The following is a 24,941-nucleotide window of genomic DNA, read 5'->3' as shown; positions in this document are numbered from 1 at the left end:
AATCAAAGCGATTCGCCAGCAGGTCTTAAAGTGAACTTATCCGAAATTTTGTGTGGGAGGTACCCAAAGGAGTGCACAAATATAGTCCATATTTGAGTCTGATCTATATCTGGTAGATATATTAGGATGTGCAAGGTATGGACCAACCACTACACACGGTGTCATAGGGGTTTTTTGCACCTTTCAGGCTATTTGCTCAGGAAATATGGACTTGGCCCCGATGAAACTGGTACCGTCGTATGGCGGACAGTGAATACAAATTGTTACAACAAAAATCAAAACGATTCGAGAAAAGGTCCTAAACTGAATTTTTCCGAAATTTTGTGTGGGAGGTAGCCGAAGGAGTGGACCGATTGAATCCACATTGGAACCTCATTTAAGTCAGGTAGAAATTTCACGATGTACAAAGCATGGGCCAAATTGGTTACTCCCTTCAAGAGTTATCGTGCGCACAAAATTTCCGAACATTTTCGAACTTTTGTGGGGGAGGTACCGGAAGGAGTGTACCGATATAACCCATCTTCGAACTTAAACTAAATTTAGGCAAAATATTACGAAAGCCAAATTTTGGACTGAATCGGTTGATCCATTCGAGAGTTATCGTGCGCACCAGCCAGCCAGACAGACAGACGGACGGACATGGCTAAATCAACTCCAAATTGTCTGAAACACATTTCGTCCAAACATTTAGACCCCAAGCTAAAAACATTATTTCAATTAGGCACATTTTGCTGTATGAAGGTGTATATACCCTCGTTAGCATAAATGCTGAGGGTATAAAAATCCTTACCGAAGGTCATCTTTTTAGCGATATTATGTTTTTCGTGCGCAACTCCATGCTTTCTGATGGTCCAATGACTATAAATAATATATAAGAGGGCAAGGAATCCCAAAATAAGATCCACTTACAAATTATGCTATATCAGCCGTATATCACCCTTACACATTAACAGCGAGACCGTTGCACACCAATACTCACCTTAAATCCAAAAAATACAGATTCCCGCACTGTCCCTACACCCAACAACAAATTGAGTACCATTAAGTACTGTTCGTATAATTATGGTACACAGAAAAAAAAATGTAGCCATTTGATAAAGAAATTCAAAGATTTAACCAAAAATTTATCGATTTTCCGGCAATAAAAAAAATTGTCATATTGACAAAATTCGATAAAATTATTTGATCACAAAGTAAAAATACAGTTTGATAAAATAAAATTGTAATATTGACTAAAATATTTATCAAATTTGTTTATCTTGAACTGATAAAATATTTCACATATTGACAAAAATATTTATCAAAATATTCCAAATTTTGCTTGATAAAAACAAAATATTTTCTTGATTAAAAAAATTTTTGAATGCATTTTTTTCAATCGATAAAAAATGTTCATATTTACAATTATTACGCTGTTTTTTTTTTTTTTTTTTGTTAAATACAAAACCAAAAACCACAAAAAAGATACATACACACATTTATAAATGATGGTGGTGGTTATTTATTTAATTAAAACGCATAAAAATGCCAAAAAAAAAACAACAGCACACACATAGGTACATAAAGATAACAGATACATACAAGAAATAACAGTTGAAAGAAAGAAAAACGGAATGGAATAATAAATAACAGAAGTAAATAATTATTTGGTGCCACACTTCAATTTTAATAAAAGAAAACAAAAAAATCACTTTTAAATATAAAATACAGGGAACATCGTTGAACGCTTCTCGTTAGTTGTGAAATAAAACACATTCTTCTCCCACATTGAAAATCATCAGCGGAGAAATGGATATCTGTAATTACAAATATATTACATACATATTTCAAATATATAAAATGTATTGACGTTATTACCAATATCACATGCAGTTGCTTCTTTGTCCAATAAAATATTCTTATTCTCCTTTTTCAGATACCTGAATTCAATTATAAAATGTATTGGGAATTTAATTTACTTGAAAGACACCTTTACTTTAAGAAAACACAGAACCACTGATTTATTTCTGCGCTACCGATCCACACACAACTATTGCTTTAAAGAGACTGCCAAAATTAACCAAACTGACGGTTAAAAAATATTATCTGCCTAACTTAACCACCAAATAGAACAAAACATGAGAACTCGTACCATTTTTTCCTTCCCTCTTCGTTTGTTAGGTTCATAAAAAACAGTAAGAAACTTATTGTATACATACAAGCCTTCACCCGAGCACAAGTAGATAAACAAACCAAATGCCAAACAAACGCATCACTCCTCCATTCCGCAAAAATGCCCATAAACATAGCAACGACACTCACATCTCATGAAAAAACACAGCACATTGTTGTAGCGCGCTCTCTCTCTATGCCGTAAAAAAGTATTTTTCTCTCGCTCTTGAGAGCGAGAACATGCGACAAACGTTGAAACCCATTTTAACAACAGAAATTCATTAATAACCATAAACAAATTTCAATAAATTTTTTGTTTGAAATCGTTTATCGATTGCTTTATAGTAACATTTTCATGTTTGATAAACATTTTCCCTATATATTCGTAATATTTTATCACCATTCGACAAAAATATGGTGATAAAGCTTTTAATCAAAATTTTCAGGGTGGCTTTTTTTCTGTGTACGTATTTCGACGACATATCTCAACCCTACACTGACATTAATACAAAATAATAACAGTAATCGTAATTCCAAATCTCAAGATTCCAGCTGTATCCGTTCGTGCAATTCCAAATTGTACCAAACTTAGTACCATTTCGTAGCCATATGTAAGATTTTCGAAAACTACCTCAATCCTTCGCTTTAACAGTAATCTTAATTCCGAATTTTAGGACTCCAGCCCTATCCGTTAAACCAAATCCAAATTGTACCAAATTTAGAACAATTTAGAACTTTCGTACCCATATGTACGAATTTTCCTTCCTCAATTCAACAGGCCTACAATAATCATAATTTCAAATTGCAGGATTCTACCGCTATCCGTTCACCTAAATCCATATTGTACCAAAATTAGTACTTTTCGTAACCATAAGTATGATTTTTTCAAAACTACCTGAATCCTACCCTTCGACTGTAATCGTAATTCCAAATTTCAGGATTCCAGCTCTATTAATTCACCCAAATCCAAATTGTATGACTTTCCAAAACTACCTGAATCCTACACTTCTACAGTAATATTAATTAACGAAGTCAACTGAAATATTGGAATAAAAATAAAAATTTAAAACTAAACATAAACAATATCTTTTCACTGACATTTAGCAGAAAAAAACATCAAATATAAATTACCATATAACAGGTCAGCAATAAATCACAACAACATTAATTCCAAATTTCAGGATTCCACCTCTATCCGTTCACCCCAAATCCATATTGTACCATATTTAGTACCATTTAGTACTTCTCTTACCCATAACTACGAATTTCCAAAACTTCCTCAATCCTACACTCCAACAGTAATCTTAATTCCATCTCTATCCGTTTACTAAAATCCAAATTGTACCAAAGTATGCATTTCCACAACTCCCTCAGTCATACAAACACTTCAACAGTGAACTTAATTCCGAATTTCAGAAGTCAAGCTCTATCTTTTCACTTAAATCCAAATTGTACCATATTTAGTACTGTTCATACCCATAAGTACGAATTTCTAAAACGTCCGCAATCCCACACTCCAACAGTAACCTTAAATCAAAACTTCAGTATTCCAGCTCTATTCGTTCACCTAAATCCTAGTTGTACCAAATTTAGTACTATTTAGTACCTTCCGTACCCATAAGTACGAATTTCCAAAACTACCTCAATCGTACACTTTGTAACGTGACGTTGTCACGTACATATATAACACAACAACACAATACTGGCTACCACTAAATACTCTGCATATAGCACAACAACACAATACCATCTACCACCGAATACACTGCAGACATACTGCACACCCATTCAATAAGGCAGCAGTCACTACATTACATCTGTTTAACATGCAACCCAACGGAGAATTCAATTCCAGGGTAATTTCGCAGTTACAATTTTAACGCACCCTGCGAATAATTCGCATTCACTCTGTACTCCAGGCCACTAAAGTATTTCAGATTTACTTGAGAAGGGTGAGCTTACTACTGCAGGGAGTTTGCTACACGGGCTGGAACAAAAGGTTCCTCTAAGTCCGCCAACTTACACCTGGTGTAACAGTGTTGGAAATTATTTTTGGAAGCTACCACATTAAGTTGTGGTGGTTGATACATTTCACAGGTCCTTCGGGTCATCTGTTCCACAGGGCATTCGTGCCGTTTGTTCCACGGGGCCTTTGAGTTCGAAGATGGGTTATATCGGTCCACTCCTTCCGGTACCTCGCCCACAAATGTTCAAAAATTGTCCCAAAACTTGTGCGCACGATAACTCTTGAAGGGAATAACCGATTTGGTCCATACTTTGCACATCGTGTAATTTCTACCAAACTTAGATGAGGTTCCAATATGGACTCAATCGGTCCACTCCTTCGGGTACCTCCCACACAAAATTTCGGAAATTTTCAGTTTAGGACCAGGTCTCGAATCGCTTTGATTTTTGTTTACGCAAGTTGTATCCGCTGTCCTCTATACAACGCTGTAAGTTTCATCAGGGGCAAGTCCATACTTCTTGAGAAAATAGCCTGAAAGTTGCAAAAAACACTATGACACCGTGTGTAGTCGTTGGAGCGCAAGATAACTTTCGATCTGCCGATTCGGTCCAAAATTTGGCTTTCGTAATATTTTGTCCAAACTTAGTTCAAGTTCAAAGATGGATTATATCGGTCCACTCCTTCCGGTACCTCCCCCACAAAAGTTCGAAAATGTTGGGAAAATTTGTGCGTGCGATAACTCTTGAAGGAAGTAACCGATTTGGTCCATACATTGCACATTATGAAATTTCTACCAGACTTAGATGAGGTTCCAATATGGACTCAATCGGTAAACTCCTTCGAGTACCTCCCACACAAAATTTCGGAAAAGTTCAGTTTAGGACCTGCTCTCGAATCGCCTTGGTTTTTGTTGTAACATCTTGTATTCACTGTCCTCTATACGAAGGTAAAAGTTTCCTCAGGGGCAAGTCCATACTTCCTGAGAAAATAGCCTGAAAGTTGCAAAACAAACCCTATGACACCATGTCCATTCCTTTAAGTACCTTTTCCGCAAATGTTTTAAACTTTATTCCTAATCAACATTTTTGTCGGTTCATACGACCAAAATTTTGAAACCCCCTAAATACATAAGTTTTTTGTGAAAAAAGTGTTTCAATTTGCACCGGCTGAGAGTATATCTCAGTTGGCAAAACCGACTGATACTTTTTTACTTGTTTTAATCAATAAAGATCTGAATTAAACCCCCAGGAAAGGGAGAATACTAGTCTTATCATTTCGTAAGGTTTAGGAGGTCCTTATGGAGAACCTGGACGCGACTGAGCTTACCCCAGCCGACGACAAAACCTCGTTACAACTTCAAAAGTAATCCTAATTCCAAATTTCAGGACTCCAGCTATATCCGTTCACCCAAATCTAAATTGTACCAAATTTAGTACCATTTTGTACTCTTTGTTCCCATAAGCAAGAATTTCCAAAACTACCATTCATTCCTATTCTCCAACAGTAATTGTAATATCAAATTTCAGGATTCCAGCTCTATATGTTAACCCAAATCCCAACTGTACCAAATTTAGTACTTTTCGTACCCATAAGTACGAAATTCCAAAACCACCTCAACCCTACACTCCAACAGTAATCTTTATTCCAAATTTCAGGATTCCAGCTCCGTCCATTTTCCGAATTCAGAATTGTATTAAATTTTGTACCATTTAGTACGTTTCGTACACATAAACACGAATTTCCAAAGCCACCTCAATTCTACTCTCCAACAATAATCTTAATTCCAAATTTCAGAATTCCAACTCTTCCTGTTCGTCCAAATCCAAATTGTACCAAATTTAGTACTATTTAGTACTTTTACTACCCATAAGTACGAATTTCCAAACTTATCTCAATCTTACACTCCAACAGTATTCTTAATTCCAAAATTGAAGATTCCAGCTCTTTTCGTTCACCCAATTCCCCATTGTACCAAATTTAGTACCATTTAGTACTTTTCATACAAATAAGTACGAATTTCCGAAACTTCCCCAATCCTACACTCCAACTGTAATCTCAATTCCACATTTCAAGTTTCCAGCTCGATCCGTTCACCCAAATCCCTATTGTACCAAATTTAGTACCACTCATTACTTTTTGTACCCACAAATACGAATTTAGTACTTTTCGTTGCCATAAGTACGAATTTCCAAAAGTATCCCAATCCCACACTCCAATAGTAATCTTAATTCCAAATTTCACTATTCCAGCTCTATCCGATCACTTCACATTCATATTGTACCAAATTTGGTACCATTTAGTACTTTTCGTACCCAAAAGTACGAATTTCCAAAATACCTCTATCCTACACTCCAACAGTAATCCTAATTCTAAATTTCAGGATTCCAGCTCCATCTGTTCCCCCAAATCCAAATTGGACCTTATTTGGTACTATTTAGTACCTTTTGTATCCATATGTATGAATTTCGAATACTACCTCCGTATCTCAAACCTACACACCAACAGTAATAGTAATTCCAAATTTCAGAATTCCAACTTTATTGGTTTGCCCAAATTCAAATTGTACCAAATTCAGTACCATTTACGAATAGTACGTACACATGACTACACAATCCACCTCCTTATATCAACCCATCTTCTAAACCTTGATTTTCATTCCAAATTTCAAGATTTTAGCTCTATCCGTTCACGTAATACCAAATGGTACAAAATTTAGTAACTTTTAGTACTTTTCGTACACTTTAAGTTTGAATTTCCAAAAACCCTTTGGTACACCTTTCTAGCTCTCCATCAGTGACCCTCATTGTCTAATACAAAGTACCTTTTAGTACTTTTCGTACCGTTCTAGTTCGAATTTCCAAAATCCAGCCTTATCTGACACCTTCGGACCAAGAGTGACCCTCACCTAAAATTTCAAGATAACTTTAGCCGTTTAGTCTGGGCGTTGATTATCAGTCAGTCAGTCATCATTACTCAACTCTTTTATAAGTATAGATGCTTACAATCGGTTAAAGGTGTTCTACACGGTATGTTTTTTACATTTTTGTGCAGACCAACTGTCACTTTCTACAAATCTGAATTTTGTACACATGGTGTGAACCATACAGAAATTTCAATGCATCAAAGTGTTATGTGAATACTGTATTTTTTTCGAATAGAACGCGCTCTATTTTCGTCTGTACAACCAAAGGTAAACAGCTGTTTTGTTTGTACGCGATATAAATAAAGAAAACCACAGAAAACGAATGAAAAATAAAATTTTGCCGTGCAGAAGGAATTACATATGGGCGAAAAAAAGTGACAGTTGCTATGCATGAATATGTAAAAAACATATCGTGTAGAAACGCCTTTAGAGAAATTCTCAAAAAGTGCCGATATTTTTCATACCACCATACAAACGTGTTGGGAAAAGTATTTGGGATGTTTAACCAGTATTCAATATGTCCATAGATAAAGGTCTCATTTACACAGGCTGGGGCAAAGCAGACTGATACTTTTTCTTGTTAAGTTTATCTATACAAAATTCTATAAGAGAAACGTGTTTATCAAAATTGGCGTGTCTATTATATATAACATTACGAAGTTTTCCAATTCACGGGCAATAGATTCAGCAAAAGAATTTTGTTTTGTGCCAAAAGCCAGGCATTAATTTGCATTACATCTACCTAAACATCCTGCACTACATTGCTTATCATAACATTTTGATTTTCTTCGAATTTATCTAGAATATCGTACACTAACATTTCCATGAGTGCCAAAGTGGTAAATTTCTTAATTGATTTCAGTTAAAAGTTATTGGTCGATTGTTTGCATCAAATTAAAGCTATTCTAAGAACCTATTACTAAAATTGGAAATTAAAAAATTCTGAAAAATTATTATTCAGCCTGCTGAGACAGACTGCATTTAAAATATAAACAATTTTTTTATCTTTATGTGGAAGGTCCGTTTTTTGGAATTTTTATTTGGCATTTTAATAACAGGTTCTCAGAATCTTAAAATTCTATCTAACCCATAAAGTGTGGCTTCCTTTCCTATTTATTGCAAACGATTTAGAAATTTCAATGCTGTGGAATTCTATATCACATTTCATACAATCTAATATGTATTTAGAAAATTTTTGTAATTGAGAGTAAGTTAGCTCTTTTAAATGGAATTGTTTTTGTGAGACGTTACAACACTTCATATATGTACATATGGTAAAAACGAAATTTCTTTTGCAATTCCGTTTGAAAAAATTAAAAAAAAAAAAAAAAAATTTGCGAGCACATCTACGATTTTTGGCATAGAGCATAAAAAAATTGTAGTTTCAAATCCGTTCGCGTTCACAAAATTGGCCGATGCACGCAATAGTTATAGCGTTTTTTTCTTCTCATTTAAAGAAAAAAATATTTAAAATGTCTTGTTGATTTTTTCAAGGTAAATTTTCAAAATAAATTAAGACAAAAGTTGTGAGTAAGATGGAGTTGGGCTGTGTATCTTATCATTTCAAAAAAAGGGAAGAGTTTTTTTTTACCGATTTCCATTGAAACATCCTGCACATATTTACACTTTTCGTTTTTACGTAGCATTTTGTCTTGCAGATATGTACAGATTTTCTTTGATCCAGAATGTCAGAATATAGTATAGTGTCACTTGCTGGTGTTTGGGTATAATTTAGAGTTTTGAAGTATTCTAGGACCTATACCAAAAATTTATGGCGAACAAATTTCTAGAATATTTTGATCTGATTCCATCACATTTTATAGGCGATTTTTAAGATTTGCGGAAAAAAGGACCAAAAAGACAACTTTATGGCTCGTACAAGGGTTAATTTTTTTTAAGAAAAAGATTCTTCACATTCTTATCAGTAAAGTTGCCAAATACATTATACACCTAAAGTGCAAGGATTCCAAGTGATCTCATCTCTAATATTTTCAAAACTGTAGAAATGGTAGAAGTTTGCAACCCCATTTTAGTTGCATGGGTTTTTTGGCAAAATTTATAGCGATATTTTCTTGGTATGTAATGCAAATAGAGATTTCGATTCTTTGGTAACTTATAGTGAAATTTAGCGGAGAACATTTTTGTCTTGGACGTCATTCTTCTAATCTGATGCTTTGTATGAAAATTTTTGCCAAAAGTCACATGAAGTGCGCCCTTAACCCTAAAATGTGTTTATAATTTTGCATATTTCTGGAGTTTAGGTAAGATATAAAGTTTTGGTGTATTCTAGGACCCATAGTAAAAATTTATGGCGAACAAATTTGTAGAATATTTTGATCTGATACGATAACATTTTATAAGAGAAGGGGCCAAAAAGTCCACTTTAATGACCATCTGAGGGCTAAAAATATGAAAAATTACACCAGCGACCCGAAAAAAATAAAAACCCAAAGTTAGGTCTAAATCCATTCATTTTTAGAGTTTTGGCCAGGTTTTTCGTAAAATTGGCCACTGTGCGATGTATAGAAAAGTACGAAACCGACTTTGAGTTCTATTTTGTAGCACAGTGTCATTTATCGATATTTCCCGAAAAAAATCCCACTTTCTCAAGGCCAAAACGGCCTGAAGAAGCATTCCAATGCTTTTGAGATGTACTTAAGAGTTCTTATTTATAGTCTTGGCTATAATTTTTGTCATCGTGTTGAATCAAAAATCTCAATGGTTTGGTTGCTATATGCCAAAATGCCCAAAAACCCAGGATAAAACAAGTGAGCAAAGGCTATAGTCGGGATGGGGCCGACCATGTGATACCCTACACCACTACCCCTTTGCATAAGCTTTTCACTGCTAAACATTTCTTTTAGGGAATATAATCCGACTACCACCAAAAATAATATGCCTCTTTCTCTCTGGGACCCCTATAAGCAACCAAAATTTCGTGACCATCCGATCAAAATTACGACCTGTAGCTTGATTGCAAAAAATGGAAGAATTGGATGCATTACCGACTATTGTGGTATCTCCCTTGTTTGACCACCTTCGCCAACCTGCTTTACACCAATGTAAAGGTAATATTTTCTTCTTCCATTGACAGGCTTTGCCGTTGGAATACCACTACTAGAATCCGATATATTCACAAAGAATAAAACTTTGAATTTGTCTCCAAATGAGTTTTTCCCCATTCCGACCCCTAAATATTATCCGACTATCACCAAAATCAATAGGCTTCTTCCTCTGTGGGGCCCCACCTACCCCCAAAATTTCGTCACTATCCGATCAAAATTCCAACTTGTAGCGTGATTACAAAAAATGGAATGGAATGGGTTTATTACTGAATTTCGCAATATCTCGGTTTGCTCACTTACGCCAACATACTTTGCATCAATATAAACGAGATCTTTTCTTCTTCCATTGACGGGTATTCCTGTTGGAATACTCCAACCAGAAGCGGAGATATTCGCATAAGAAAAAAACGTTAACTTTCCTCCACATAAACTTTTCGCTTATTCCGACTCCTGAATATTATCCGACCATCACCAAACTAAATTGGCTTCTTCCTCTGTGGGGCCCGCATCCACTCCCAAAAAACTCGTGACGATCCGATCAAAATTGCGACCTGTAGCGTGACTACAAGCAAATCAGAAAATGGGATGCATTACCGACTATTGCGATATCTCTGTTGTTTGAGCAGCTATGACAACCTACTTTACATCGTTGTAAAGGTGATATTTTCTGCTTTCCTTGCCAGGTTTTGCTTTTGATATGCCTCTTAAAAAACAGAGATATTGGATTTGAAATAAAACGTAGACCTTTTCTCTAAATAAGTTTTTGCCCATTCCGACGCCTGAATATTATCCGACCATCATTAAATTCAGTAGGCTTCTTCCTCTGTGGGACTCCCATTAACCCCCAAAATTTCGTGACGATCCGATCAAAATTGCGACCTGTAGCGTGATTACAAAAAAATCGGAAAATGGGATGCATTATCGACTATTGCGATATCTCCGTCATTTGGTTACCTACGCCGACCTAGTTAGCATCATTGTAAAGACGGGATCTTCTACTTTCATAGTCAGGCTTTGCTTTTGGAAATTTTACAACTAAAGCTGTGATAATCGTCAATATAATTAAAATCGCAAAAATGAAAATTGGGGTTTTATTTGCTACTATTGTGATATCTTCGTTGTTTGATCACCTACGAGCACCTACTTTACATCATTAGAAAGGTGATATTTTCTACTTTAATTGTCAGGTTTTGCTTTTGGTATACCCCATATAGAAGCTGAGATATTCGCTTTGGAAAAAAACGTTGTCTTTTTATCCACCTAAGTTTTTTGCCCTTTCCGACCCCTAAATATTATCCGACCATCACCAAAATCAATAGGCTTCTTCCCCTCCGGGACCCCCATCAACATGCAAAATTTCGTGAAGATCCGATCAAAATTGCGACCTGTAGCGTGATTACAAGGTTTAGATGGACAGACGGACAGACGGACAGACGGACGGACGGACGGACGGACACACATAGCCAGATCGACTCAGCTCGTCGAGACATTCATTTTGGTATATATAAGTATGGGTCTACGACCATTATTTCGATGCGTTACAAACTTTTTGGCCAAAACCAATTTATAATACCCTCCCCACATAGTGGTGTAGGGTATAAAAACTTCAAGTCAAAATCCGGGGGCTCGATTTTCACTTTAGACATAGGGTCTAGTAGATTTTGTCCAGTACAATCCCAAGAATCAGAAACTCCAGGCCCCCATTAACATTATTTTCCTTCCATACTAATCGACCCCGGCCTAACCCTCAGCCTGTGTGAATTGAAACTTTCAATCATTAATCTAATACCGGCTACGCAGATTTTGTGGCCCTTTTTTGGTTTGAAACTCAAAAGTATTGTTGTTGTTGTTGTTGTTGGAGGATGTACTTGAAGGAGTGGACCGATCTTATTTTGGTAGACATTCCTTTCAATAGATATTGCCCCCACCAGTCATTTCAGTCGGTCACCGTATGGGGGCAGTGAATACAAGTTGTTAAACAAAAATCAAAGCGATTCGAGAGCAGATCCTAAACTGAAATTTTCCGAAATTTTGTGTGGGAAGTACCCGAAGGAGTGGACCACATTGGAACCTCATCTAAGTCTAGTAGAAATTTCACGATGTGCAAAGTATGAACCAAATCGGTTATTCCCTTCAAGAGTTATCGTGCGCACAAATTTTCCGAACATTTTCAACATTTTTTGGGGAGAGGAAATTGAAGGAATTTACCGATATAACCCATCTTCGAACATTAACTAAGTTTGGACAAAATATTACGAAAGTTAAATTTTGGACCGAAACAGTAAATCCGTTCGAGACAGACGGACGGACATGGCTAAATCAACTCCAAATTGTCTGAAACGGATTTCGTCCAAACATACTTAGGGTCAAAAACCATTATTGCGATGAGGCACATTTTGCCCGTATGAAAGTGTATATACTAAGCCGGGGCGATATGTATTGAAGGAAAAAAATTTTTAGGGGCCCTTCGCGTTTCTGATTCCTGGGATTGAAGAGAGCAAAAAAAGTCCATTAGTGCACAGGTCTACGGTGAAAATCGAGCCTACCGATTTTGACTTTAAGTTTTTTATCCACGTTTTTTAGACATGTTGGCATATAAAAGCCAAACCATTGAGATTTTCGATCCAACACAGGGACAAAAATTGTAGCCAAGCCAGTAATTAAGAACTCTCTAATACATCGCAAAAGCATTGGAACGCTCCTTCAAGCTGTTTTGGCCTTGAGAAGGTGCAATTTGTTTTCGAAAAATGGCACAGTGCTATAAAAGTTGACCAAAAAAATATTCAAGCGTTCTGAGCCAAAAATATATCGTGTTGGGATACATGGACAACGACAATGCCTTTAGTTCGTTTGGGTCACTTCGTTTTATTTTTTTATAACGGTAAAAGTAGTGAAAATCTGGATTTCTTACATTTTCAAATTTATACGGACATATCTTCTTTTTTTCACAAGCGATTTCTATTGATCCTTCTTCCTTTTAAAGGTGCGAATAATATCTTTCGAACTAGTTATTATTTTTTTAAATCGGTTAAACTTTAAGTCAAAATGTGGGAGGCTCGATTTTCACCGTAGACCTACGGTCTAGTAGACTTTTTTGCTCAGTTCAGGAATAAGAAACGCGAAGGGCCCATTAAGGTTTTCAAATCGCCCCGGCCAAGTATATACCCTCGTTAGTATAAATACAGGGGGTATAAAAATATTTGTGAGTTCTTCAACTATTTCGCTAAAATCCCATACAATAATTTATGTATACTGCTAAAATTTCATCAAGAAATATGGTTTACCATCGCGAAGGCTTAAATTCTTACTTTGATAACTTGTAAGGTTAGGAAATTAAGAGTAATATTCAATCAATTATTCATAATTATTCACAAAATATGAAAATTAGCGCATCCACTTTTGGATACAGCGAATCAATCTCTTTCAATATTTATGCATATTTCGATGTTTCACTCAGCCGCCAAAGTATTCCGTCAGTTGCATCACACAATGCAAAAAATCCTTAAAGTGGGTAAAAGTCGCGCAATGTGCATACTATTTTGATGCACATCCGATTTCAGTGGCATCCACAAAGAATACATCAATATACACCTATTTCAAATAGATTCTTCAAGAACCGCGGATGTGACTCCACATTCTATTTTCGGTAAAATACCCATATTACTCGCGTATCTCTGTAATTGATGACGTGCTTTTTCGCAAATATTATAATCGTGCATAAAGGATTCCATATATATTTTTGCACATTTTCTTATTTTCAAGGTATCTACATATATCCGCCCTTTTAGTGGGTGGATTCGAACGCGGAAGGACTCATTACATTCGTTGCGTAAAAAAAAACTAAATTCACGCGGGGTTCAAAGGAAATTGAAATCCACGCTTGTCAAAATTAAATTTTAATTTTTTTTTAAATATTCTTTAAAAATCCACGCTTGTCAAAATTTAATTTTAAATTTTTTTTAAAATAATCTTTAAAAATCCACGCTTATTAAAAATAAATTTTAAAATTGTTTAAAATATTCTTTAAAAATCCACGCTTGTCAAAATTAAATTTTAAAATTCTTTTAAAATATTCTTTAAAAATCCACGCTTGTCAAAATTAAATTTTAAAATTCTTTTAAAATATTCTTTAAAAATCCACGCTTGTAAAAATTAAATTTTAAAATTCTTTTAAAATATTCTTTAAAAATCCACGCTTGTAAAAATTAAATTTTAAAATTCTTTTAAAATATTCTTTAAAAATCCACGCTTGTCAAAATTAAATTTTAAAATTCTTTTAAAATATTCTTTAAAAATCCACGCTTGTCAAAATTAAATTTTAAAATTCTTTTAAAATATTCTTTAAAAATCTACCCTTGTCAAAATTAAATTTTAAAATTCTTTTAAAATATTCTTTAAAAATCCACGCTTGTCAAAATTAAATTTTAAAATTCTTTTAAAATATTCTTTAAAAATCCACGCTTGTCAAAATTAAATTTTAATTTTTTTTTTAAATATTCTTTAAAAATCCACGCTTGTCAAAATTTAATTTTAAATTTTTTTTAAACATTCTTTAAAATTCCACGCCTGTCAAAATTAAATTTAAAATTTTTTAAACATTCTTTAAAAATCCACGCTTGTCAAAATTAAATTTTAAATTTTTTTAAAATATTCTTTAAAAATCCACGCTTGTCAAAATTAAATTTTAAAATTCTTTTGAAATATTTTTTAAAAATCCACGCTTGCCAAAATTAAATTTTAAATTTTTTTAAAATGTTCTTTAAAAATCCCCGCTTGTCAAAATAAATTTTAAAATTTTTTTAAAATATTCTTTAAAAATCCACGCTTGTCAAAATTAAATTTTAAATTTTTTTAAAATATTCTTTAAAAATCCACGCTTGTCAAAATTAAATTTTAAAATTGTTTAAAATATTCTTTAAAAATCCACGCTTATTAAGATTAAATTTTAAAATTGTTTAATATATTCTTTAAAAATCCATGCTTATTAAAAATAAATTTTAAAATTGTTTAAAATATTCTTTAAAAATCCGCATTTATTAAAAATAAATTTAAAATTGTTTAAAATATTCTTTAAAAATCCACCCTTATTAAAAATATCTTTTTTTTCACCTATTCTTTAAAAATCCACGCTTATTAAAAATAAATTTTAAATTTGTTTAAAATATTCTTAAAAAATTCACGCTTATTAAAAATAAATTTTGAAATTGCTTAAAATATTCTATTAAAATACACGCTTATTCAAAATAAATTTTAAAATTGTTCAATTGTTGTTTTTTGGCCTTTAGACTTCAACTACTATGATGCTGTAAAGAAGCACACTCAAAAGGTATACATTAAGTGACGTAAAATCACAAATTCTATAATTCTTTTATGAGTTTGGGTATTATCTTGCTGCGTGCCCGGATTATTAAAATACATAATTCAAAAAATCCCGAAATTCAGGCTTCAAAATGTCAGCATCAATTTTAGATGGATGCAGTGAATATATCGAAAAATCACACACTAGCATCATGTTACCCATGGAGTTTTCTTTAAGTCTTTCTTTAGGCATAGGTCTATAAAATGTAAAGTTAAGCAAAAAATCGGAAGGGAGCATAAAAAAACTTGTTGGCTTCAAACCATTTTTACTCATTTTTCTACATTGATGCCAACACAGCTTCCACCTCAATTAATTTTAATGGTAGACATTACATTACGTCATATTATATATAGAATATGTTAACAGTTTGAGTTTTGAAACTCGGGCTCTTCGATCGTAAAACATTTTTAGTTTTTAACATATGTATTAAAATTTTATAGAAAGCCTTTTGCAAGATTTCATTTGTGCTCCTTTGTCCATAAAGTATAAATTATTAACAAGGAAGATTTTGTTGCTACCTTAAATATGAAATGTGTTCATACGTATACAACATTACATTGGCCAGTGTTCACTTTAAGCAAGTGTTCGCTTTAAGCAGGAGTATCTCCTGCTTAGGTAATGTAAATTAATCTTAGATTGTTGTTATACTTTCATTGGTGTAGTGAAGTTTGAAAACTCTTTCATATTAACCATAAGGCTATTATCAAAGTCAACGTACTTTTAATACAATTTTCTCGCAAATAAAAGCTTTTCTTTAGCGAAAAATATATGAAATACAATATGTAAAGTATTATTCACATATTAGGAAAGTAATTATTCAGCTAGACTTTGAAATTAACGAAATATATCTCGATGACTGTCAGTTTTGTTGGTCAGTGTGTACTATGCTTAAAACAACAACTTATGTTCATCGTTATGCTGAGAGCATGTCAATATATGTATGTATGTCAATGTTGACTAGTTGAAATGAACAAACATCAAAATGTAAATATCGAAATGTGCATATATGCAATAATGTCCATAAGATATAATTCTCTACATTTTCAAATCAAACACAAGGATTCTGCATGGCTTACTGGTTTATATTGACGACTGCCTAATATTTTACCTTACTGAAATTCTATGCCTACCCACACTGGAAATGCTTAGACTGAAATGTTGATGTGCTAACAATTCCCAAAGTTTGATATACCTGCGCTTGCTAAAGTATGTGTGGGCTATTTGTATGTTGTAGGAAATCCAATGAGCTGGTCATCTTAATTGGATCCAATTAGAAATGACTGCTTCAATGTACAAATTCAAATAAAGGAATTCTGTGAGCCTGTTATTAAAATGGGAAATAACAAGTAACAAAGTATCAGTCGGCCTTGCCGACATTTGTACATAGAGATACCCTCAGAACTTTTGTGGAACAACATGGAACAATGTTCTGTTTGCACAGAAAGATGGCCGAGTCTTCTCCTTCAGCCCATATATACTTCTGTAACTAACCTGTTCCGTCCGTTTAACACTTTTTTAAATTTATTGAAATTATATGGGCAAAAATGTGTGTGTATTTCCATGCCGCACAGTGGTTCGGAATCGTTTTTCCTGGTCAAAATTCTGTAACTTTTGAACGGATAGGGATATATTCATAATTTTTTTTTTTTAGACAGATAACACAATCAGCTTTCATACGAATTATAGGCGGTCAACTTCGGTCTGGTAGTTGCAGAGAAATTCAAGGTCAAATTTAAGCTTTGGAGTTTTTTAACTATTTTTCATCAAAATATGAGTGTTTTTGTGTATTAAAGATGGTTAAACACCAAAAAATAAATAAAAAAATTACCAAAAAAACTAAAAAAAATCGAAAAAATTTCAAATATTTATACCCTACACCACTATGTGGGGAGGGTATTATAAGTTGGTTTTGGCCAAAAAGTTTGTAACGCATCGAAATAATGGTCGTAGACCCATACTTATATATATCAAAATGAATGTCTCGACGAGCTGAGTCGATCTGGCTATGTGTGTCCGTCCGTCCGTCCGTCCGTCCGTCCGTCTGTCCGTCTGTCCGTCTGTCCATCTAAACCTTGTAATCACGCTACAGGCCGTAATTTTGATCGGATCGTCACGAAATTTTTGATGTTCATGGGGGTCCCGGAGGGGAAGAAGCCTATTGATTTTGGTGATGGTCGGATAATATTTAGGGGTCGGAAAGGGCAAAAAACTTAGGTGGATAAAAAGACAACGTTTTATTCCAAAACCAATATCTCAGCTTCTATATGGGGTATACCAAAATCAAAGCCTGACAATGAAAGCAGAAAATATCACCTTTCTAATGATGTAAAGAAGGTGCTCGTAGGTGATCAAACAACGAAGATATCGCAATAGTAGCAAATAAAACCCCAATTTTTATTTTTGCGATTTTAATTATATTGACAAATATCACAGCTTTCGTTGAAAAATTTCCAAAAGCAAAGCCTGACTATGAAAGTAGAAGATCCCGTCGTTACAATGATGCATACTAGGTCGGCGTAGGTAACCAAATAACGGAGATATCGCAATAGTCGGTAATACATCCCATTTTTCTATTTTTTTGGAAATCACGCTACAGGTCGCAATATTGATCGGATAGTCACGAAAATTTCAGGGTTAATGGGGGTCTCACAGATGAAGAAGCATATTGATTTTGGTGATGGTCGGATAATATTTAGGGGTCGGAATGGGCAAACACTTATTTGGAGAAAAGTCAACATTTTATTTCAAAGCCAATATCTCTGTTTCTTTAAGAGGTATATCAAAAGCAAAAGGAAAGGAAAGGAAAGTAGAAAATATCACCTTTACAACGGTGTAAAGCAGGTTGTCATAGGTGGTCAAATAGCAGAGATATGGCAATAGCCGATAATGCATCCCATTTTCCGATTTTTTTGTAATCACGCTACAGGTCGCAATTTTGATCGGATCGTCATGAAATTTTGGGGGTTAATGGGGGTCCCAAAAAGAAAGAAGCCTATTGATTTTGATGATGGTCGGATAATATTCAGGGTCGGAATGGGCAAACACTTATTTGGAAAAAGCTCTACGTTTTATTTCAAAGCCAATATCTCTGTTTCTTTACGAGGTATATCAAAAGCAAAATCTGCAAGGAAAGAAGAAAATATCACCTTTACAACGATGTAAAGTAGGTTGTCGTAGCTGCTCAAACAACAGAGATATCGCAATAGTCGGTAATGCATCCCATCTTCCGATTTGTTTGTAATCACGCCACAGGTCGCAATTTTGATCGGATCGTCATGAAAGTTTAGGGGTTAATGGGGGTCCCACATAGGAAGAAGCCTATTGGTTTTGGTGATAGCCGGATAATATTTGGGGATCGGAATGGGGAAAAACTCATTTGGAGACAAATTCAAAGTTTTATTCTTTGTGAATATATTGACTTCTAGTAGGGGTATTCCAACGACAAAGCCTGTCAATGGAAGAAGGAAATATTACCTTTACATTGGTGTAAAGCAGGTTGGCGAAGGTGGTCAAACAAGGGAGATACCACAATAGTCGGTAATGCATCCAATTCTTCCATTTTTTGCAATCAAGCAACAGGTCGTAATTTTGATCAGATGGTCACGAAATTTTGGTTGCTTATGGGGTCCCAGAGACAAAGAGGCATATTATTTTTGGTGGTAGTCGGATTATATTCCCTAAAAGAAATGTTTACCAGTGAAAAGCTTATGCACAGGGGTAGTGGTGTAGGGTATCACATGGTCGGCCCCGTCCCGACTATAGCCTTTGCTCACTTGTTTTTATTTCCAAAATTTGTAAAAAAATTTAAAAAAAAAAATTAATTTTTTCAAAAATTAAAAAAATACTCCTTGGTAAATATATATATATATATATATATATATATATATATATATATATATATATATATATATATATATATATACATATATATATATATATATATATATATATATATATATATATATATATTTATATATATATATATATGTGTGAAAGGCTGAAGGTATATATGAAGGCTATACCAAAACCTGGACTTATGTCCATAGTTTTTAGTGAGGAAGTTTATGTACCATTGGGAACTCCAAATGTCAAGTTACAGACAATTCTGGCTAAAAATGAAGATAAAATCCTTAAAACACTTGAAATCGGGTGGTACCACTATATGGGGAATATACCAAAACCTGGACCTATGTCAACAATTTTTGGTGGAGAAGTTTCTGTACCACTGGGGACTCCAAACGCCAAGTTACAGTTAATTCGGCCTAAAAATGAAGATAAAATCCTTAAAACACTTGAAATCGGGCCGTACCGCTATATGGGGGCTATACCAAAACCTGGACCGATGGCCACAATTTTTGGTGGAGAAGTTTCAGTACCATTAGGAACCCCAAATGCCAAATTACAGCCAATTCGGCCTAAAAATGAAGATAACATCCTCATAATACTTGAAATCGGTTGGTACCGCTATAATGGGGCTCTACCTAAACCTGGACCTATGTTCACAATTTTTGGTGGGAAAATGTCTGTATCATTGGAAATCCCAAATGCCAAATAACAGCTAATTCGGGCAAAAATTAAGAAGAAATCCTCAAAATACCTGAAATCGGGTGGTACCGCCATATGGGGGCTGTTAAAAAAAATGGGCCCATATTCATGTATTGTCATCCAAATCTGAAAAGTGTGCAAAGTTTCAGTTCGATTGGTCAACTGCAACTGTGTGGAAAATGAGTTACCAGATTTGAAATGCAAGTTAAAAAAACACCGTTAAAACACTGTAAAATGGACCAATCTTTGTTTTAATTTTATATTCATGTATTGTCATCCATATCTGAAAAGTGTGCAAAGTTTTAGTTCGCTTGGTCAATTACAACTGTGTTAAAAATGAGTTACCAGATTTGAAAAGCATGTAAAATTTAACACTGTACAACACTGTAAAAATTGACCAATATTGGTTTTGATTTCATTTTCATGTATTGTCATCCAAATCTCAAAAGTTTGCAAAGTTTTAGTTCGATTGGTCCACTGCAACTGTGTGAAAAATGAGTTAACAGATTTGAAAAGGGGGTTAAGTTGGACACCGTAAAAACACTGTAAGAATGGTCCAATATTGGTTTTGATTTCATATTCATGTATTGTCATCCAAATCTGAAATGTGCGCAAATTTTTATTTCGATTGGTCAACTGCAACTGTGTGAAAGATTAGTTACCAGATTTGAAAAGCAAATTAGATAAAATACTGTAAAACAGTGTAAAAATTAACCAACAAGAAACAAGGGAACTGATGGGATCCAGTGGCGTGGATCGAAACTATAGTATTCCCTGCCTTACCCCTTGGCGAACAATGCCAAATCTTTTCCACTAATAAACTAGTTGTTTTAAAATATTAAAACAACAACAATGGGATTAAGCCAGACTATTTTGAAAAAAATTGCAAACGATATCCCAATAAAAAACGCCACAATGTTTCTAACTGAAAAATATTTTTAAAAATCCACATTTATGATTTTTTTCAATAATCGAAAAATATTTTTAAAAATACGCTTTTATGATTTTTTTATAATCGAAAAATATTTTTAGAAATACACGTTTTTAATTTTTTCCAATAATCGAAAAATATTTTTAAAAATCCGTTTTTATGATTTTTTTCAATAATCGAAAAATATTTTTAAAAATCAAGGGGCCTAATTACGTGATTCGATTCGATCGAGTATTTGCTCGTGAAAAAGATTTCGACACGATAAAAAAGCGGCATGACGAGATTCGATCGAAATCGTTGATCGAATGTTTCGAGAGTAACCGGTAATCGAACTATGAAAACCTATGTGTACTATAGGGAATATGATGAAGGTAGATGTAAAAAAGGTGTTTTTTGAAAGCAAGAACCAAAAAAAAACTAAATTATGAATGAAAAATGTAAATATTTGTGGAATTTGTTGAACAATACATTCAATAATAATTTCGGAATGAAGTTGTGCTATGGAAATAAGAAAATTATTAATTCTTGCAAAATCTTTTTGACATTGTTGTAACGGATTGCTGATACATCTACCTTAATAATCCTCTCTCAAAATAAATGAGAGAGAGTTTGGTGGATGTTTTGCATTAGCCTCTCTGAGAGAATATTTCCTTTGGTAAACAACGGGGGATGAAATGTTTAAAATGTACTTCCCTTATACAATAAAGGCTATTAATATTAAATATTTTTTTTCTTTTTTCCAGAAATGCTTACTTTTTAACGACTGCAAAAGTAATTTTTGGTTAATGATTGCATGCATTTTAATTCTAAATTTATCACAATTTCTCAAAACGACTGCAAAGGACTTTTCCCAATTTCTCTTGTTATATTGTCTAAAAAATGCTGCCAATTATTTACTAACATCGTTTTTCTTCTATAAAACGACAACAAACAACAATTTTTACATTTTAAACAAAAAGACAATAAGGAAATCTTTCATTTTATTTGTTTACGATAGGTAATTTGGCCTCGAGAAATTACTCGCAAATTTATGCTCAATTTCTCGATAATTTTACTCGATAACGAATGTTGTCATCCCAACTTTGAGGACTCAGGTCGAAACAACTCGATATCGAATCACATAATTAGGCCCAAGGTTTATGATTTTTTCGATAATCGAAAAATATTTTTAAAAATGTACGTTTATGATTTGTTTAATCACCGAAAAATATTTAAAAAAATCCACGTTTATTATTTCGTCAATCATCAGAAAAAAATATTAAAGAATCCATATTAAAAAATTCGTGTTTTTTATTTTTCTCGATCATCAAAAAAATATTTTTAAAAATTCATATTTTAAAGATTTTTATTCAATAACCGCAAAATATTTTTAAAAGCCCACGTTTATGATTTTTTTGCGATAATAGAAAATCATTTTTAAAAAACCACGTTTATTTTTTGTTTTTTTTTTTCAACAATCGAAAAGTATTTTTAAAAATCCACGTTCATAATTTTTTTCAACCATCAAAAAAATATTTTTAAAAATTTTTATTCAATAATCGAATTTTTTTTGAAAATCCACGTTTATGATTTTTTTCAACCATCAAAAAAATATTTTTAAAAATTTTTATTCAATAATCGAGAAAAATTTTTTTAGAAATCCATATTTATGATGTTTTTTTCAAAAATTGAAAAATATTTTTAAAAATACACGTTCATGATTATGTTTAAAATATGTTTAAAAATTCACGTTTAAGGTTTTTTTTAATAATAGAAAAATATTTTTAAAAATTCATATTATAATTTTTTTAAATAATCGAAAAATATTTTTAAAAATCCACGTTTATATTTTTTCATTCGTCAAAAAAATATATTTAGAAATTCATATTTTAATTTTTTGCTTCAATAATTGAAAAATAATTTTAAAAATCCACTTTTATGATTTTTTTTCAATAATCAAAAAATATTTTTAAAAGTTCACGATTATGATTTTTTTCAAGAATCGAAAAATATTTTAAAATATTCACGTTTATGAATTTTTCAATCACCGAGAAATATTAAAATAAATCGTCAAAAAAATATTTTTAAAAATTCATATTTTAAAGATTTTTATTCAATTATCGAAAATTATTTTTAAAAATTCATGTTATGATTTTTTTCACTAATCGAAAGATATTTCTGAAAATTCACGTTTATGATTTTTTCCGATAATCGAAAATCATTTTTAAAAATCCACGTTTATAATTTTTTTAATAATCGAAATATATTTTTAAAAATCCACGTTTATGATTTTTTCCGATAATCGAAAATCATTTTTAAAAAACCACGTTTATTTTTTGTTTTTCCAATAATAGAAAAATATTTTTAAAGATCCATGTTCATAATTTTTTTCAATCATCATAAAATATTTTTAAACATTTTTATTCAATAACCGAAAAATATTTTTAAAAATCCACGCTTATGATTTTTTTTAATCATCAAAAAATATTTTAAAAAATTCATATTTTAAAAATTTTATTCAATAATCGAGAAATATTTTTAAAAATTCACATTTATGATTTTTTTCAAAAATCGAAAAATATTTTTAAAAATTCACGTTCATGATTTTTTTCACAAATCGAAAAATATTTTTATAAATTCACGTTTAAGGCTTTTTACCAATAGAAAAATATTGTTAAAAATTCACGTTTAAGATTTTTACAATCACCTAAAAATATTTAAAAAAATCCACCTTTAAGATTGTTTCACTAATCAAAAAATATTTTTAAAAATTCATATTTTAATTTTTTTTTCAATAACACTGTGCAACATTTTTAAGGTAATCTTGTGCAAACAATTCGAACTGAAGATTTTTTGAAAGTACAGACCCAAACGACAAGAACCCCTAGTTGGGTTTTGTTGTGTCAGATCCAGCTCGGATTTTATGGCCCCATCTAAACATGGTTAAATATTGTGTTTTTAAAGAAATTCGGGGCTATATCTCTGAAACCAATGCGAATCTTCTTCTGACCTCTGAAGCAAATTTGTAGATAAGGACAAGAAAACAATATTTGGAGAAATAATGAACTCGAAAAACTACATTTATTGCCTCAAATTTCAAAATATATGCAAAAATACCACAATTTTTATACATTTCGCACCGTATTTCCAAAACCGTTAATTTTTTCTGAATATTTTCTTTTGGAAAAACATTCCCTGGAATGTAATACACAACTCTTCTGAAAATATCATTGTTGTAAAATGCCTCTATCCCGTTGTTTTCAGTACATTTTTCAATGACGATTTAATAAAAATGTCAATAATGTAGTGAAATCCGAAATGCGGGCATAAACTGTTGGTGTGAACTGTGTTTGAAATACTTGTTGTAAAAGATATGATGGAAAATACCGCTGAAACAACATGAAGTAAGCATTTTAGAGTTTCAGAATGTTCTAAAGAATTGTTGAGAACTTTATTTGGAAGATTTTTGGAAAAGGTTACTTGGTTCAACTCCTAATAGTTTAGCCGATACTGACCAGAATTTCAGCAATTATGTAAAATTTTCTATATTTTATAGATTTTGATGCCCTAGATGGAGTTTTTCTTATGTGGTTTCTTCAAAAGATAAGTTCAACTAGTTTAGGGCTACAATATTGCTAAAGACAGCAAGGCCAAATTCCTATTCGTTTCTGAGATAGAGGCCTGATAAATGCAAAAAAGTGTAGATTTAGCCCGGTTTAGATGAGGCCATAAAATCCGAACTGGATCTGACAGGACCAAACCCAACTAGGGTTTTTGTAGTCTAAATATGTACTTTCAAAAAATTAATACTAGAAGTTGTTTGCATTTTCAGTGTTGCATAGTGTAATTGAAAACTATTTTTAAAAATCCACGTTTATGATTTTTTTTTCAATAATCGAAAAATATTTTTTAATAATCCGCTTGTATGATTTTTTCTATAATCGAAAAATATTTTTAAAAATCCACGTTTATGATTTTTTTTTTCAATAATCGAAAAATATTTTTAATAATCCGCTTGTATG

The 24,941-nt window shown here is 32.6% G+C and overlaps 1 long non-coding RNA gene across 1 annotated transcript in view; it reads right to left on the bottom strand.

The window, feature by feature from the left end:
• Nucleotides 1-22,019, bottom strand: part of LOC141393918 (uncharacterized) — a 242,695-nt gene extending 220,676 nt beyond the window's left edge. The window contains exon 1 of the long non-coding RNA XR_012410211.1: nucleotides 21,842-22,019. This is a non-coding gene — a long non-coding RNA (uncharacterized lncRNA). The remainder of the gene's footprint in view (nucleotides 1-21,841) is intronic.
• Between the last annotated feature and the right edge of the window lie 2,922 nt (nucleotides 22,020-24,941).

The sequence above is a fragment of the Musca autumnalis genome, unplaced genomic scaffold, assembly GCF_047663935.1.
Source record: "Musca autumnalis isolate F117 unplaced genomic scaffold, ASM4766393v1 scaffold_2, whole genome shotgun sequence".
NCBI lineage: Eukaryota > Metazoa > Arthropoda > Insecta > Diptera > Muscidae > Musca > Musca autumnalis.
Note: the sequence above shows the minus strand (reverse complement) of the source record. Positions and strands in the feature narration are given on the sequence as shown.